Source organism: Meriones unguiculatus, chromosome 11 (genome assembly GCF_030254825.1).
Source record: "Meriones unguiculatus strain TT.TT164.6M chromosome 11, Bangor_MerUng_6.1, whole genome shotgun sequence".
Classification (NCBI taxonomy): Eukaryota; Metazoa; Chordata; class Mammalia; order Rodentia; family Muridae; genus Meriones; species Meriones unguiculatus.
The window spans coordinates 73,487,743-73,503,154 of NC_083359.1; the positions used below are offsets into that span (position 1 = coordinate 73,487,743).

The 15,412-nt window shown below is 45.0% G+C and overlaps 1 protein-coding gene and 1 long non-coding RNA gene across 2 annotated transcripts in view; one reads left to right on the plus strand and one right to left on the minus strand.

Moving 5' to 3' along the window:
* C11H1orf21 (chromosome 11 C1orf21 homolog) overlaps positions 1 to 15,412 on the minus strand; it is a 194,291-nt gene that overhangs the window by 43,385 nt on the left and 135,494 nt on the right. The window lies entirely within an intron of this gene.
* On the plus strand, positions 418 to 4,698 carry LOC132646490 (uncharacterized). The gene is made up of 3 exons (XR_009584786.1): positions 418 to 544; positions 970 to 1,101; positions 4,456 to 4,698. It is a non-coding gene; the product is annotated as an uncharacterized LOC132646490 (long non-coding RNA).

A 15,412-nucleotide genomic window follows, 5' to 3' on the forward strand; every position in this document is an offset into this window, starting at 1 on the left:
TTGCAGTAATATCATTCTGAAAATATTTTAACAGGAAGTAATTTTGCTAGATTACGCAATCCCCTGCTGATAGCTATCTTCGACAGGCAGACTGGGGAATAATGTCCAGAATTGGCCATTTAAGTAGACGTGTAAAAATAACACATGCTTTAAAGAGAAAATGACAACTAGGATTTCCTTCCTGGTTTGCTTGCCTAAAATTACATATGCTAGGGGGCACTGCTGAACAATTTTTGAGCTTTTGTTTGGTTCATTCTTTGAGTTGCACGCTGTGTTAGAATATTGTGAACTTGTAGTATTTTTGTTTTGTTTTGTTTTTTAATTAAAAAATGCTTAGCTCCAGTCTGATAAGTGTTAATTAACAAAATGTTTTGCTACAGAGGACATTTAAAAAAAGCTTCATTCATTATATCTACAGTGACTTCTTATTTGTGCAGAAGCATCCATCATGGTCCTGTCTTTTCACATGCCTGAGAACGAAAGGAAAAGAGTTGACGAATGGAGGCGGTCAACTGATGGTGTAAAGGCTGGTGTCATGCAGCAGGTAAGACAGCGTGTGATATAAGAGATCAACAAAGTCTACCTAGTGGCTAATACTGAATGAAGTATTAGTAGTCAGGAAATCTTGTCCTGATCTACATATTTGTTACTAAGTCATGACACAGGAAATACACGGGATGATGTAGAGGAGGATGGAAATGGTGCACATCCTGAGCTTCCAGCTCGCTCTTCACAACTGCTTTGCCACGGAGATGAAGCAGGCAGGATCTAAGCTGGCCTCGCTGCCTTCATTTGTCATGTCCCCTGTGCTCTGGGGCACTTGGAAGCACACTTGATAATCACTCGAGAAGAATCTGGCTGAAAGTATCTGGTCACGTCCACCCTTCTGCATCCTTTTTTAGGGCTGAAGACCCAAGGATCACAGTAACCCGGGGGTTTACCATCAGCTTTTACCGTGTTCTGTTGTAGGTTCTGAAATGATGCCAGCGATGTCAAGTTATATGAAATCTGCAGTTGCCCCGGACTCCAGGGACCAACACAGCCCGGAAAGAGAGTCCTCTCCTGCAGATGAGGATAATTACCTGCCAGAGGATGTTGCTGGTAAGGAATGTGACTGGTTATCTCCCGAGAACCACATTTGCCTCTCAGCAATGAGGACTTCTTTGGACCACATCACAGGACTACAATGGAAACAATGATGGACCAGAGCACACCATGACGTGCTGCTTAATTGTAGAGACCTCTTGCTCTCCTGTCTGCATTCTTCCTGATGAAGCCTAAAGCTCATGTCGGTAGCCTGAAGATGAGCACAGACACTTCTGTGCCCTTCATTTGTTCCTTTTCCCCGAGTGCACAGATTCAGTCCCCACTCTGTGTCTCATATTATCTAAGTGGCTATGAGGATTGCTGAGTCTGGTCCTACAAGACCCCTAAAGCTGGTTTGGCCCTAAATTATGTAATTACCCAGGTTCATTTTTAACTGGAAAACATACATACAGCCTCTGCATACATCAGAGGCTGAATGACAAGAGGGACTACTCCAAAGACCAAACAATTAGGAATTAAGCACAAATTCAAACCCATATCTGTCACTGAACTTTCACTGGCGGTGTTAGAAATTATTTGTTGTAGAACTCTAAGTTCCATATGAAATAACTTTAGTAGCACATGGCTAGTGTTTTTTTCTTAACTAGTAAAGATAATTGGTTCCATAGTTACCAGTTTTTAGTACCTCCTCAAACTTAAGTGAGGAAGGGTCATTTGTGTGTACTGGGAGGCTCTGTGTAGATAAACCACAGCATACTAAGATATTATCAGGTCCAAAAGAAACTCCATTCCCCCAAATTCCAAAAGTCAGAAGGGACAAATGGCCATCTGTGGTGCCTAGGAACATACCAAAGCCCACGCTGGCTTCCAGGCTCCCTCAGTATCACAGGTACCTGTCACACATTTCAGAGTCCATGCTACGCTCATCTCTTCCTCTTCCTTAAACTTCTCCAGCTCACAGGCTCCCCACTCCGCCTCCCAGCTACTCACTCTCCTTATAACCCTGCCATTTAGGGTATGCTTTCTCTCTCTGTCTTTCTCTGTCTCCCTCCTCTCTTTCCCCTACCTCTCTCTTGTGCTCTACTCTCTATCTCTCTAAGCCCTCCTCCCCTGCCCACCCTCCTGCTTCTCTTCTGGCCAGGTCCAGTCTGCTGGTCATATTTCATCTACTACTCTCTTTCTCTGCTGTGGACTCTTCCAGATGCCTCTGGATGTTATTTTCTCTCATATCTACAATAAAAACCTCCCCTTAACTATGCCACCAAGCAGTCATGTCATCGCTCTATAAATGCATCAGTGGAAGTAATGTCTTTCCCTGTATCACTGATATTTTATGGAGCTCTAAAGCAACTACAAAAGGAGCCCAGTGACTGACACCCTATCCAGACAGAATCAGATCCATCCACGTTCACAGAGACACGTGGGTAGGAGAGCTTCCTCACGTCACTCTGATTAAGTGGAACTTCAGCCCCTTTACTTTCTATTAATGAAGTCCAAGATAATCTCTGCTGCTGTCTGACAGCTTTGGAACATAGAGGCACAGTGGGCTTTCTCCCTGTGCTCCGGGACACTGTGGGAGTTACTTCCTGTACTGCTTTGTCTCGAAAGAACCCTTTAATTTGTTCTTGGAAATAGTTTTCCCCAGCACACACAACACATAGATCTTTTTCAGCTGGCAATAATAAAACTTCTATTTTGATGGGTATACAAAAAGAGAGAGAGAGAGACTTTAAAAGGGCTTTGGTGAGTGAAAGCTGCTCCCTGATGAATAAAAAAAGAAAGAAAAAGAAAACGGTAGGGGGAATCTCCCACTCCCTCCACTCCCACAAAGGGTCACATTTCAAGAAATTCTGAAAAAAATATAGCTATTTGCCAGACAAAGTTAGACTTTCTAGAGCCTAAAGTAACTTTTTACATTAGGAATTACTTAGAAAATTTAGGAGGGAAATAACTGGGTGAGGACTAGGGAGAAGTCGTATGATGATCAGATAGTGTCTGTGACCACATCTTCATAGTTGATCCTGAAATGCCACATGTTGCCTTCATGCCACCACTGGGAGGATTTGCCATCCAGGTTACAGCTGGCCAGAGACCAGGTGTCCCTCCTTTCACTCCCCACTCCGAGGCCATGCAACTGGGGCGGGGCGTTACTTATGAGGGCAGGGCATTGCTCATGGGGGGTGGGGGCATTGCTCATGGGGGCGGAGGCATTGCTCATGGCTCTGTTTCTGAGCTGTGGACAGAGGTGATTATCAGAAGTCCTTGGGCTAAGCAAACCCAGTGCCACAGTTTCTTCTATATTATAATTATCAGTAATTGTTGTCTTCTGTGTGTTGTATGTGTTCATGCACATTTATAGGTATAAATGCTAATGCATGTGTGCCATGGCTCATGCATGTGGGCCACAGGACAACTTTGGGGGTGGGGTCGGTCTAAGTTTGCTACCTAATTTGAGACAGGTTCTCTCTTTTTTCCAGTGAGCTGGCTTGTAAAAGTCTGAGGAGTCTCCTGTGTCCACCTCCCTATTGGAGCGACGGGAGTACAGTCTCCTCTCTGCGTGTCTAGCCTTTACATGGGCTCTAGGGATCTGAACTCAGGATCTCATGCTTGTATGGCAAGCACTTTTACCAACTGAGCCATCTCCTCAGCCCCACGATTTAGCCTTTCCCTTCCTTCCTTCCTCCCTCCTTCCCTCCCTATCCCCTGGCTCAACAGACCTGGAGATGTTTGCTCTCACTGGAGTTTATACAAACCATCTTCTTTATTCTGGAAGGTTATTGTAAAACGTTGGCTCTTCAGGCTTATAAAAAGCTCACATCACAGTGTCCTTTCTTTGGTTCCTAGAAATCTCAGATCTGAAATACCTTCCAAAATACTGCACTAGGGATGTCATGTGTTGAGAGCGGTGCTATGAGGAATGCCAAAGCAAAGCACATAGATTCCCCCCACCTTGTCTTTTCTACTGAACCAAGAGCAAAATGTGACTAATTACAATTGCCCCATGCCTACCTGTTTGATATCAGGCATCTTCTATGAAGTTTTGCTAGCCCAAATGACCTGGCATTTTATAGACTGGCTTCTCCAGCGAGTTCCTATCGAGGGCAGAGCTTTCCCCACATTTTACAGAAAGGGGAACTCAAACTCAGACAAGAGTGAAGTGCCCTACCTCACTTTCAGGCTCGCAGTATAGGTAGCAGCTTGCTGTAGATCCTCACTGAGTAGGCCCGACTCAGCCCTAGCCTCTTGCAATCCCACCCACCCCCGAGCCTGCAGAACTTAAGAGCAATCACTGACCGCCTGTCTCTTGTCACATCAAGTCCAAAAGATTTGGTATGCCATGTACTAACTGATTTAACACTTGCAACGATGCTTTGAGGAAGCAATGTTATGTTTCTGCCAACTCTCTAGGAGGAAGAAACGGAGCCTAACTTCACATTGAAGGTTTGACTCCAGCTGTGCAGCCAGCTGTGTGGAGAGCCTGGCGACCTAGGAGATCCCTCTTCTCACGTGGGATGTATCGGCAGTCAACGGGCCCTGTGCTGAGAACAGACAGTTGTACTTCACTCTCTTACTTTATTCTTAAAGATTTTTTTAATATTTTTGTTCATAACTGTATGTTTTATGTTTATTTTGGAATTTCTATTATAAAAGTTGGATATTAAAAAAAAAATCCCAGGAACTAAAGAAATGCACAATTTGCCAAAGCCAAGTTCTGAACGCCTTGTGAGGGAAATCAGCTGTCGTGACTCTCACTGACAGGGGCCACAGAAACCCTTGGGGTTATTTACTGATGCACACTGACGACTTTACACGTAGCACACTTGGTGAAGTCTTCTCAGGGGCGAGTGTTAGGAAGGCAGGGAGAGGGAGCTGGTGGGAGTGGGAAGCCTAGCTAAGGCCACTTTTCCTTTAAAGGTTGCTAATGAATTAATGAAATGCAAGGAGAAAAGGGAGCTGAGGGTGGGGGTAACCCTGGCCCCGGGAAGCTGGCCATGGACACCATAACAGCTGCCCTTTTCCTCTTATCATTTGGAATGCCAAACAGATAAAGCAGGGTACACACGAGGCTTTGTATGCACATGCCTGCCTGAATTCACTGCTGAACAAAGGGCTCATCTCAAGGAAGTCTAAGGACAACTGCAATCTGGTGAGGCTCCCTGGAGGTCCCACATCAGAACAGGTGTGCCCAATCAGGCATCTCATCCGGAAGGCAAGGCTCCACCAGCTAGCCTGTGGTAGCACTGCCAAGCTATGTCAGGTTAAAGCAAAATGAGTTAAAAATTAAGACATACTCAAAAAGCACCAAAATACCCTAAATGCTCTTAAAGCAGAAATTAAATCACGAAGGGAATGGTTCAAATTGGGTTTCTCAGACCAACCCAACACTTTAAGAGCAATAATGATTAATTCATGGCTCCCTCATTGATATTCATGAGTCAGGAGGCTATCAATTTGAGGGAGAGCAGGGGAGGGGAGGGCAGCTGAGACACAGGCAAACAAATCAGAGATAATTCCTAAGTCCTTGTAATGCTTGCCAGTGTGGAGAAGCTACATATTGTTTAGAGCAAGATAAAAACCGAAAAGGGGGAGGGGGGAGCCATTTCAGGAAGGGAGTAGGAGGGGAAATGACATAAAGGTTAGTAAGTCTTGTGATGCCCAGGGCTGGTTTTATCACAGAGTGATTCAGTTGGACAAAAAATAGAAATAGATTCTTTAAGCCAAGACAGGCTTCCATTCATCTTTTCCCTTCTAAAATTATAACAACCTTCTGTGACAATCAGGCTCAGGCATTTAAGAAGCGAGTGTGGCTTATGTTTTTCCCCTGGCCTGGTGGCATGGGTCCCAGACACTCTGCAGGTATCACCTTTCCACTATCTGTAAGTCCAAGTCCGTCTTCACCTTGTGTATTTTTCTTCAACACCTTGAACCACTCCAAAATAAAACCCAGTGGTTTTAAGAGTCTCTGGCTGACATCATTACATGACCACACAAACCCGAAGAAACAATGAGCTGCCATTACAGAAGCCCTACCCTGAACCAGAAGCCTTCCTTCCTGCTGTGTTTACACACAAAGAAAGGGCTGTCCCTGGAACTTCTGCCCAGGGAACACTAGCCTTCTTTGCCACAGAGGCTCTGGGCTCTCCTGAGCTCTGAGGCGGGAGAGAGTCACTGGATATGCTGTTAACATAATAGGAGCATGCAGTAAGTGAGCAAGCCTGGCAGGCAGGGGCTTTTCTCAAGTGGGAGCCTCCATTTGGGCCACTAGTGAGCACAGCTTCAGCTAGCTTTTAGTGTGTGTGTGTATGTGTTCTTGGGGTGGGGAGGGCAGGAACACTAAGAGAAGAGGCCATTCCTGATTAGGGTAACATTTCTTATTGAGGTAGATTACAGGTGGGAACAAAGCCAAAGAGAAACAGCAAAGTTTTACCTGTTCTTAGCAGGAGTCCTCCCTGGGTCCACTGTGAGCTCACCCCAGCGGCCCACCGTGTCCAGCCAGCACGGAGGGCCGGTGGGCTGCTCCACACAGCACTGACCTGCATGAGGTTCCATCTGCTCAGCTGCAAGACGCAAATTATCTTCCCTGCTAGAGGTGCATTTAGCCGAGTCAGGAGAATGCCTCTACGTGGGAGGCAGGCCTTACGTACTCTGATTCTGACTTGGTCAAGCTTCCACCAACAAGGCGCATCACCTCTTTTCTTAACGTCACCCTCTGAATTGAGGGTAAAACTGGAAAGTGAGGTTTTCCTAAAAAGAACAACGTAGGAGCATGGGAGGGCTGACTAGGGAGCTAAGAGGTGTTAGCTAACACGTTTGTGCACACTGGCCTGCCAATGCCAAAATTCAGCTCTCACTTCAAAGAGGAAAAGACAGTTTGTTCTGGAGGCAAATCTGAGTGACCATGGCCTGGAAACAAGGACTTAGGCTACTCCAGGTTCCACTGCTCTAACATGGAAGTTGTTACGATAACAGAACAAAGAAAGCCATGAATTTCCAAAGCGTTTCTAAAATACGGTGAGTGTGGTGACACAGGCCTTTAATCCCAAACCTTGGGAGGCAGAGGCCGGAGAATCTTTTAGTTCAAGGCCAACCTGGTCTACATAGCAAGTTCCAGGACAGCCAGGGCTACACAGAGGGACCATGTCTCAGAAAAGTAAACAAAATAAAATATAACACTGGCAGGAGCCTGAGGGGTGGCTTGGTCAGCAGACGCAATCTCAGTTATAGGCCTCAGATGCTATCTAGTAGCATTCTGAGCCCTGAGGTTGGTAGAAAATGGGGTTGTGTTAAGTTAATACATTCCAAAAGTTTTTATCTCTTTATCAGGGTGCCAAGTCTGACACAGATGTAGGTAAAGAATGGCTCATGAGGGGGGGCCAGAGATGGTCCAAGGTGAACTATAATTAGCAGCCGAATTCTTAACATTCCAATCTCCCCACCTTCACTCAAGTTTTAATCAGCCTCTGCAGACACAGCTTTCATTTCAGTAACTGTCCTTCAGACCCTAAGTGTGATGAGTCATTACCACATCACACCAAAGTTCTACAGAAGAACAGGCTTCGGTGAGCATTCTTCTCACCAAAGTCACAAGCAGTGGCATGTGGATGCTCCCCTCCCTGGCCATGGCCCCTGAGGGGCTGGCTGCCTTGGTGTGGACATGAGCAGCCTTTGCTTGGCACCAATGGCTACTTGGATAACACTTCCACAGAAGGAGAGAGCATGGTGGGGGAGGGGCTGAGGGAGCAGAGGGACCTCTGAGAGTGTGAGAGTCTTTTATCTTTGGTACACACAGCAGAAATGTTGCTACCGATGCTCTTTCGATAAACAAAGTAATATTTTCACCGTGGTAAAAAAGCCATCCATCATTACATTCACTAAGCGCTGTTAAAATTTAGACTACTGCCTGCTAAAGTTTTGCCTCTCTGCCTCCTACACACCTACAAGGTTGGAATGGTGAGATTAGACATCTCTGAATGAATGAGTCTTAGTGGCATTTGCCGTTTCAATACCCGGAGAGCCCACTCCTTGGACACTGAAATAAAGCTGACCGCTCCCAGTTTTTGCCACTATCGACCCCCACCCCACAAATGGTGCAATCAATGTCCATGGCTATGTCTCTTTGGCTTCTTGCTTAGAACCACTGGCCAACTGAACAGGATCATCTCTTCCCCTTGAAAAATCTTTATCCAGAAAGCTTGTACTTATTTATATTTTGAACAGCAGAATATGAGGATCTGACTCACTCTTGGCCAAAATTAACAGTATGATTTTAAAAACAAACAAACAAAAATCCTCACAAAAGTGCTGCCAACATCCTAAGCAAAGACATGACTTTGTTTTATTAAATCAGTGTCTCTTCTATCTCTGCTGGTTAACTTTCTCCTCTCCTTTCTCACATCTTTTTTTTTTTTTTTTTTCTGGAAATGGTCTATCATCTCCTTTGCCCACTTCAAGGCCTCATGGAGCTAGATACTTCATGACTGTCAAGACCATTTTCTTTGATAGAGGCATCATTTTTGCATAACACTTGTCACAAACATTTTCTCAGCCTTTTAAGTGTTTGTGTCTTATCCAATCCATGACATTTCAAATTCACACACACCAGGCATGAATCACTCTTGCCTTGCCCAGAGCCCCTTTTTGTCCAATGCACTCCTGCCCAGAAGAGGCAGTGGGCTCACCCTCCCACCAAGCAGCAGACTGCAACAGGGAGAGCAGCTAGCCAGAAGCAGAAGAGTTATTCAACTGGGCCCAGCAGGGAGGCAGCCACAGATTCAGGGCTCAGCTCCTTCCAGTACCTAGAACCACTTCTCTATGGACCCTAGAAAGGTCTGTCCTAGCCCTGGCCCTGACTTGGGGTATCCTGAAGTCTGGCTAGGTGACACCTTGCTTTATCTTTGGCAATTTGAGTTGGTTTTGTTCCTCAGACTCAGGACTCCCTTTACTAAGACAGAATGAAGGATAGTGATTATTTCTCTTGTGGCTTCTTCTGCTTTTTATTCAAACTACTACCTCATTCCACTATGGGTTAAATACTCATCAACTGTTTTCTTGTAGATTTTTAACCACATGCTTAAAAACGACAATTTTGTAATTTCATCTGTAGTCACTGGTGTGTGGTTTGTGACTAATCAATCCATATTTCCCCTAGCTGGTTTGCAACACTCCAATGCTCAAACACTTGTGTGTGTGTCTCAGGGCTCTCTGCTTGGTTCCACTTGATCCATGTTTGTTCTAATCATTGTCACTTTGTTGTATATTTCAGGGCTTTTGATAGCATCTTCCCCTTTACTGCTCTTCTGCAAAACATGTTATTAAATGATGCCTTTCTTCTACCATCCACTAGCTATGCTTCATACCCACCCAGCGACTCTATCCTATCAAAGCTGTAGGAAGTAAACTCCCTGAAGGCCAGACTGACTGCTTGAACACCTGCCGATCAGCCCTGCCTGGCTAAGAGAAATTTGATAAGTAAGTTCTATGTGGCATTACAATTTGCCTTAAAAAAAAAGAAAAGAAAAAAAAAATAAAAACTGGGTGGCCTACAAAATTAAAGTAAAATCATTTGATCTCCTTTCAAAATATTTTAAAAGCAGAAGCCTTGCAGTCCTGTCTAGCACTGTGTTTTGCCATTGTTCTCAGAACGGACTATTGGGTATTTCTAGAGCCCTGGAGGGAAGCCACCTTAATGACATTAACCAGCTATTACTTTTTGTCCTTTATTCATAGTTCTGCAGCTAACTTTTGCAGACGATTAGGTACTTTGGTGAAACAGAAAGGATTTTTACATTTATCAAAATTAGCACCGTTTACGGACTTAAAAGTAAATGCAGAAATCAATCATTTTGGTACCTCAGTGACGTTTTCCATTAAAATGACAAGTAATAGCTCAGGGGAAAAATACCAGCTAGGTACATTACATTCCAGAACCATGTGGCTGGTAGTCCCTTTCTTACCTACACGTAAATTTTCATATGCCACAAAAGCTATCGAGCAAGCAAACAATGACGACAAATCCCTCAGTGAGTGAGCACAGCTACTGTGAAAATCTTCAAGAAGTCCCTTAGGAAACAAAAACCGGAATTGCTACATCAGACAGTGAAATGGCTCAGGGAGTGAAGGTCCTTGCTCTCAAGACTTGCGACCTGAGTTATGACCCCGGGACCCATTTAGTGGAAGGAGAGAATGACGTCTTGAAAGTTGTCCTCTGACCTCAAGAACTTACAACGAGTAAGTATGTACGTATGTAAATAGAATTACAGTACCATCCCCAAACCCTTGATTTGATATTAGTTTGTCAAAGGGATACCTGTACAGCCCTGTCATTGTGCACATTCACAACAGCCACGTAATAGTGTCACAGTTTCCATCAATGGATGAACAGATATAATGTGGCACCTATATATCATGGAGTACTATGCAGCCTATAAAAAAGAACTAGAAGAGAGGTGTTCTGAAAATTGGTCAAAATCGAAGTCTAAATTGTGCTAGAAGTCAGTAGAAATCAAGGTGTGATGTTTTGAGCGCAATGCATTTCGGTATTGAAGAGCACAGACTTCCTGAGCAGTGTCTGTGCACAATCCGGTGTAGATACATGTGAAGGACTTAGCATACACAGTTTAATGAGTCTGTGAGTAGTGTGGATCAAATGAATAATTAAAGAAAACTTTCCACTAAACACTTATCTGAATCACTTATAAGCTAATTGTTTACTTCCCCTTCTTTTGAGACAGGGTCTCACTTTATAGACTAGACTATAGACTCTGTTGGCCTTGAACCAACAGAGATCTGCTTTCCTCTGCCTTCCAAGTGCTGGGATTAAAGATGTGTGTCCTTAGGTCTGGCATAGTTCATGTCCTCTATTAAGACCAATTTAATCTGCCTACTCTTGGGGTAAGGGGAGAGGGATGGAGGCAGGTGGAGAGAGAAAGAGATGAGAGAGGGGGTAGAGAGAGAGAGAGTGAGACTGCATAACAAGATTTAGGTGTGAATTACCACAGGTCCTACAGACACCTTATTTACTGGTCTGATTCCTACCTGGTACCAGCCAGCCTGCTCTCCCTCAGACCATGCCGCAGGAGGTACCACCAGGAACCATCAGCTTGAGAGACAGACCCAGATGCAAGGCACAGCCGAAGACAGGCCTTCCCAGGTTGCGGCAACCTTCACCATGAGAAAGAGCACGTGACATCAGAGTGGCTGCCGATGAGGTGGCGGAGGCAGGTGTCTGTTTCCAATCATGCCACTGTGCACTTTGGAGTGTCACATTTCTGATGTCCTAGGTCAACATTTCAGACTGCCATGAATGTCAAGCAAACATTACTTGGATTCTTATCTGTTATTTTCCCACACCGTCATCCTAGAGGGTAGTATACTCATTTCCATTGTTCACATTTAATCTATTCAATGTTAAAAATTAACTTAAGATATTAGCTAAAATTTAAATATCTGGAAAGCTGACAGAAAAATAGAAAACCACATTTGGTTTCATTCTCTCAACTGTGTATGGGAGGTAACACTTCAGACAGGCTTGTTCTGTCTCTCTCTCTCTCCCTCCTCTCTCATCATGTGTGCGCTAACTCCACGGTAGGGAATTAAAGAGCTTCTTTATGATTTCCTAGATTTCATCTGTGCTTCCCAGGAACCACATTCCCATCAGCTACCCGAAGAACCTAACATCTGTCCTTTGTGCAGAGAGAGATTTTTATATGTTTAACTCTCAGTGAGGCAGTCTCATAGATGTAAATTCAAATAAGTAAAGAATGATTACAGTTAAAGACAAAAAGAACGCCACATGGGTCAGGCCTCCCCATGGACAAGAAAAAGACACCATTTCAAAGCTATACCTTAGTTTGGCCACGAAGACCACAGCCAGTGCCACTTTGCAGCAGCCTTGTTCCAGAAGACCCTGACCAGATCTTGGCAGTGTGTACAGGCCAGAGGTCAATACTGAGTCTCCAAGTCACTCCCCACATTATCTCTTGATAACATGGCCTCTCACTGAAAGTGGAGATAATGAAGTGGGCTAGGCTGGGTGGCTGGCAAGCTTCAGGGACGGGCTGTTTCCACCTCCCCAGGACTGGGATTGTAGACATAGGCTGCTGCACCTGGCTTTTCACGTAGGTGCTGGGGGTCCCTCCCCAGGTCCTCATGCCTATTAGCAAGTACTCTTCCATGGGATCTGTCTCCCCGGCCCAACTCTGTTGGCTCTTAATGTGGGTTCCCCTGCCCAAAAGGCTGCTGATGGCCCCTCTCACTACCCCCTCTAGTTGTTAGCAATTCACCCTCAGGTCTTCTTTCAGCCCTACACTGATCCTCCAGGTCGGCCCGTGGCCAGACCCTGGGCTGTCAACTGGGCAAACTGTCATCAAAGTATGGGGTGGGGGTGGGGTGGGGTGAGGAGGCAGTTTCCAACTGGAAAAAAGAAACCTGCCAGACCCTGCAAGCAAGTCTGCATATGCCTGGAGGCTATCTTTTAATCTGTCCACACAGAGGAGAATTTTCCCCCCTAATTTGTACAAAGGCAACACATAACCTTTCTTTGACCCTGCAGGTCTACCCATGCATGTACAACAGGCCTTTTCATCCCCAGCACTTAAGGGAGTGTGCAATCATTTATGCTTAACAGGGTAGCATCAGGGTTTCCTATTGGTCAGTAAGAGCCACCATGGCAGGAACTAGGCTTTCTGTTCATTATCTCTGCCACTGCTAAAGAAAGTGTGAATTTAAGGGATGTGTTAGTGAAAAGGATAGCCATGGAGATATTATATTGAAAGAAATATTCAACCTCAGGCATGAAGGAGGTACCCAGAAGATTTACATACATGTCATTGAGTAAGTAAGGATCCCACAGAGAGTGAGGGGAACTTGGCAGGCTGAGAGATGGATTCATCCATTCATAATCGGAAGGGGGATTTTCGCTGAAACATTTTCCTCTAGGGCTGGAAGGAAAACATGCCGCTTCTAGAAAACAGCAGAGTCAGGCTGGCTGTGTGTGCCTCCAGGTCAGCTTGGAGCTGAAGGGGCTTTGAGATAGCATCCCCAAGCTGGGAGGGAGCCCAGAAAGACAGAGTTCCAAGGACCCAGGAGACGCCAGATAGACTAGGCATCTCGGGACCTGAAGTACTTGTCCAGACAAAAATTTCTGGCCGGTTATCTGAGGATATAAAGGCAAAGCTTCTACCTGTCACACAGGCTGGAAATGGAGTGACAGGTACGCTGCAAAAGAGAAGCTGGGGCTGGTGGAAAAAACAGTTACAGCCCAAGCATAGCTTCCTGCAGGCCTTGACTAAACCAGGAGAGATCTGTGTGGGGAAGGACCAAAGTGGGCAGGGGGATGGTCACCAATACAGAGAGAGGTGTCTCAGTCCAGAAGTTCTGAAAACTCTTCCCCAGAGAAAGGAAGGGAAAGGAGGAGTCAGAAGATTCAATTGCTGGTCACAGCTTTCCATTCTTAAAAAAAAAAAAAAGAGTAATATATACGCCAAACTGCACGCACATCTATTTTTATATTTACGTAAAATACAGGCAGCAATACATCACTTCCTCTCATAATTCTTTACTTACTCGTATAACTTAGATATTTTCATATCTGTATATACAGATCATCTTAACAGCTTCCAGCACTGTCTGCAAGATAATGCGCCAACATCTCATGGGCTTGCGGCCATGTGACTTGGTGGCGCTTCCCCAGGGTTTGTGCTGATGGCAACCTCACCAGGAAGGTAATCGCCAAGGTCCACCACACCTTTGGGTAGTCTCTTCCCACAGGACTGACCTGTGTAAACCAGAAATGAGGGCATGTCACTTCCAAGATTAGAGTGTCAAAGGTGGAGGCTTTCCTCTCAGGGCCTCTCTTGCTTGCAGGCTGTCTCTGGCATGATGCTCTGGCAGAAGCCAGCAGCTTGGCTGGGAGAACATTAAAGACTGCCTATTGAAGACCTGTGTGCAGGCCTCCATACAGCCATGAAGGAACTTGGAAATGAAACTTCTAGCCCTACTTGTACCTTCAGACAATGGAAACGTTGGCCAAAAACAATCTCATGGAATACCCTGAACCTAAGCCTCCTCCTAAACTGCCCTGATCCTGAACTCAGAAACTCTGACGGGGAATAAGAGATTGTTTTACGCTAACTTCCGAGGCAACTCCCAACACAGTAATAGATAGTACACCACACATGATAAAGGCCTGACGGTGAGTTACCAACATCAAAGGGATCCACAGAAGCCAGACATGGGGACACATGCCTGTGAGCTCAGTACTTGGGAGGTAGAGAGAGGCAGGAAGATCAGGAGTTCAAGGCCAGCTTTGGCTACAGAGGGAGTTTTAGACTACCCTGGAGTAGATTAAACCTTGTCTCAACTTCCCCACCCCAAAGATATTTGCAGTAAAATTTGAAAAGATTTGGCTAAAACTTTGTCAAGGAATGTGACACCAACAAAGAAGGAGAACTCTGATTTCCCTGAGTCCTTAGAGAACTGTGTTCAGTGAGTAGGGTTGAACACAGTAGCCATCTGGTTGCATTAACTTCAGTACCTTTCATTGCAAGAGAGCTTTGGACACACCCAATACATTATGAGGGATGCAGAAGAAAAGGCCCTTCATAAGGAGCCATATGATTTATTGCTACAGACTGGGAGGCAGCATGTCTCAACCTCCACGCAACTACCAAGACACTTAAAATCTGCACAACACAACTGAAAAAGAACGACCTCTGCAGTTCAGTCTGAAAGTGGACATAGCTTCTTCTGAATGCTCTCTCTAAACTACACAGATCTAAACTCACAGTGATCATGTGAGGCTCACGGGCCAATGTCGTGTTATGAATATCAGAAGTGATCTAAATTCAAACAGTGATTTCCTCTGAGCCTGCACGGCGAGAGGCAAGAAGTTTCATGAGGAAAACAAAAAGCAAAAGTGTGGCGATGCCCACTAGATTTCAGATGTCCATCTGAAGTCACCGGAAGCCCCCCAGGCCCCACCTAGCCCCAGAACCACACCAATGACAACAAACAGATGTTAGTGCTCTAAAACATTTCTCTCAAGGACAGTTCACTAAATTATCCATCACATGTATTACTACTGCCAGAAGTAGTAAAAAAAATTTTTTTTGGTGTGAAAACAAACATAGCTCTTACAATGATGCACTAGACACACTACATCAGGGAAGTTTTAATTGTAAAAATCATTTTCTAAACATCCAGGATTCAAAACCAATTGGTTGTACGGTATGATATGGTCACTTTAGTCTCTCAAATAAGCAAGCAAGAAGACCTCGCATGGCTACTGAACTGACTTGCTGGTTCTTCACTTAGAACAGGACAAAGAAGTAACTCTGTAATTCAGGTAGGCCTGCCATGTTCCCAG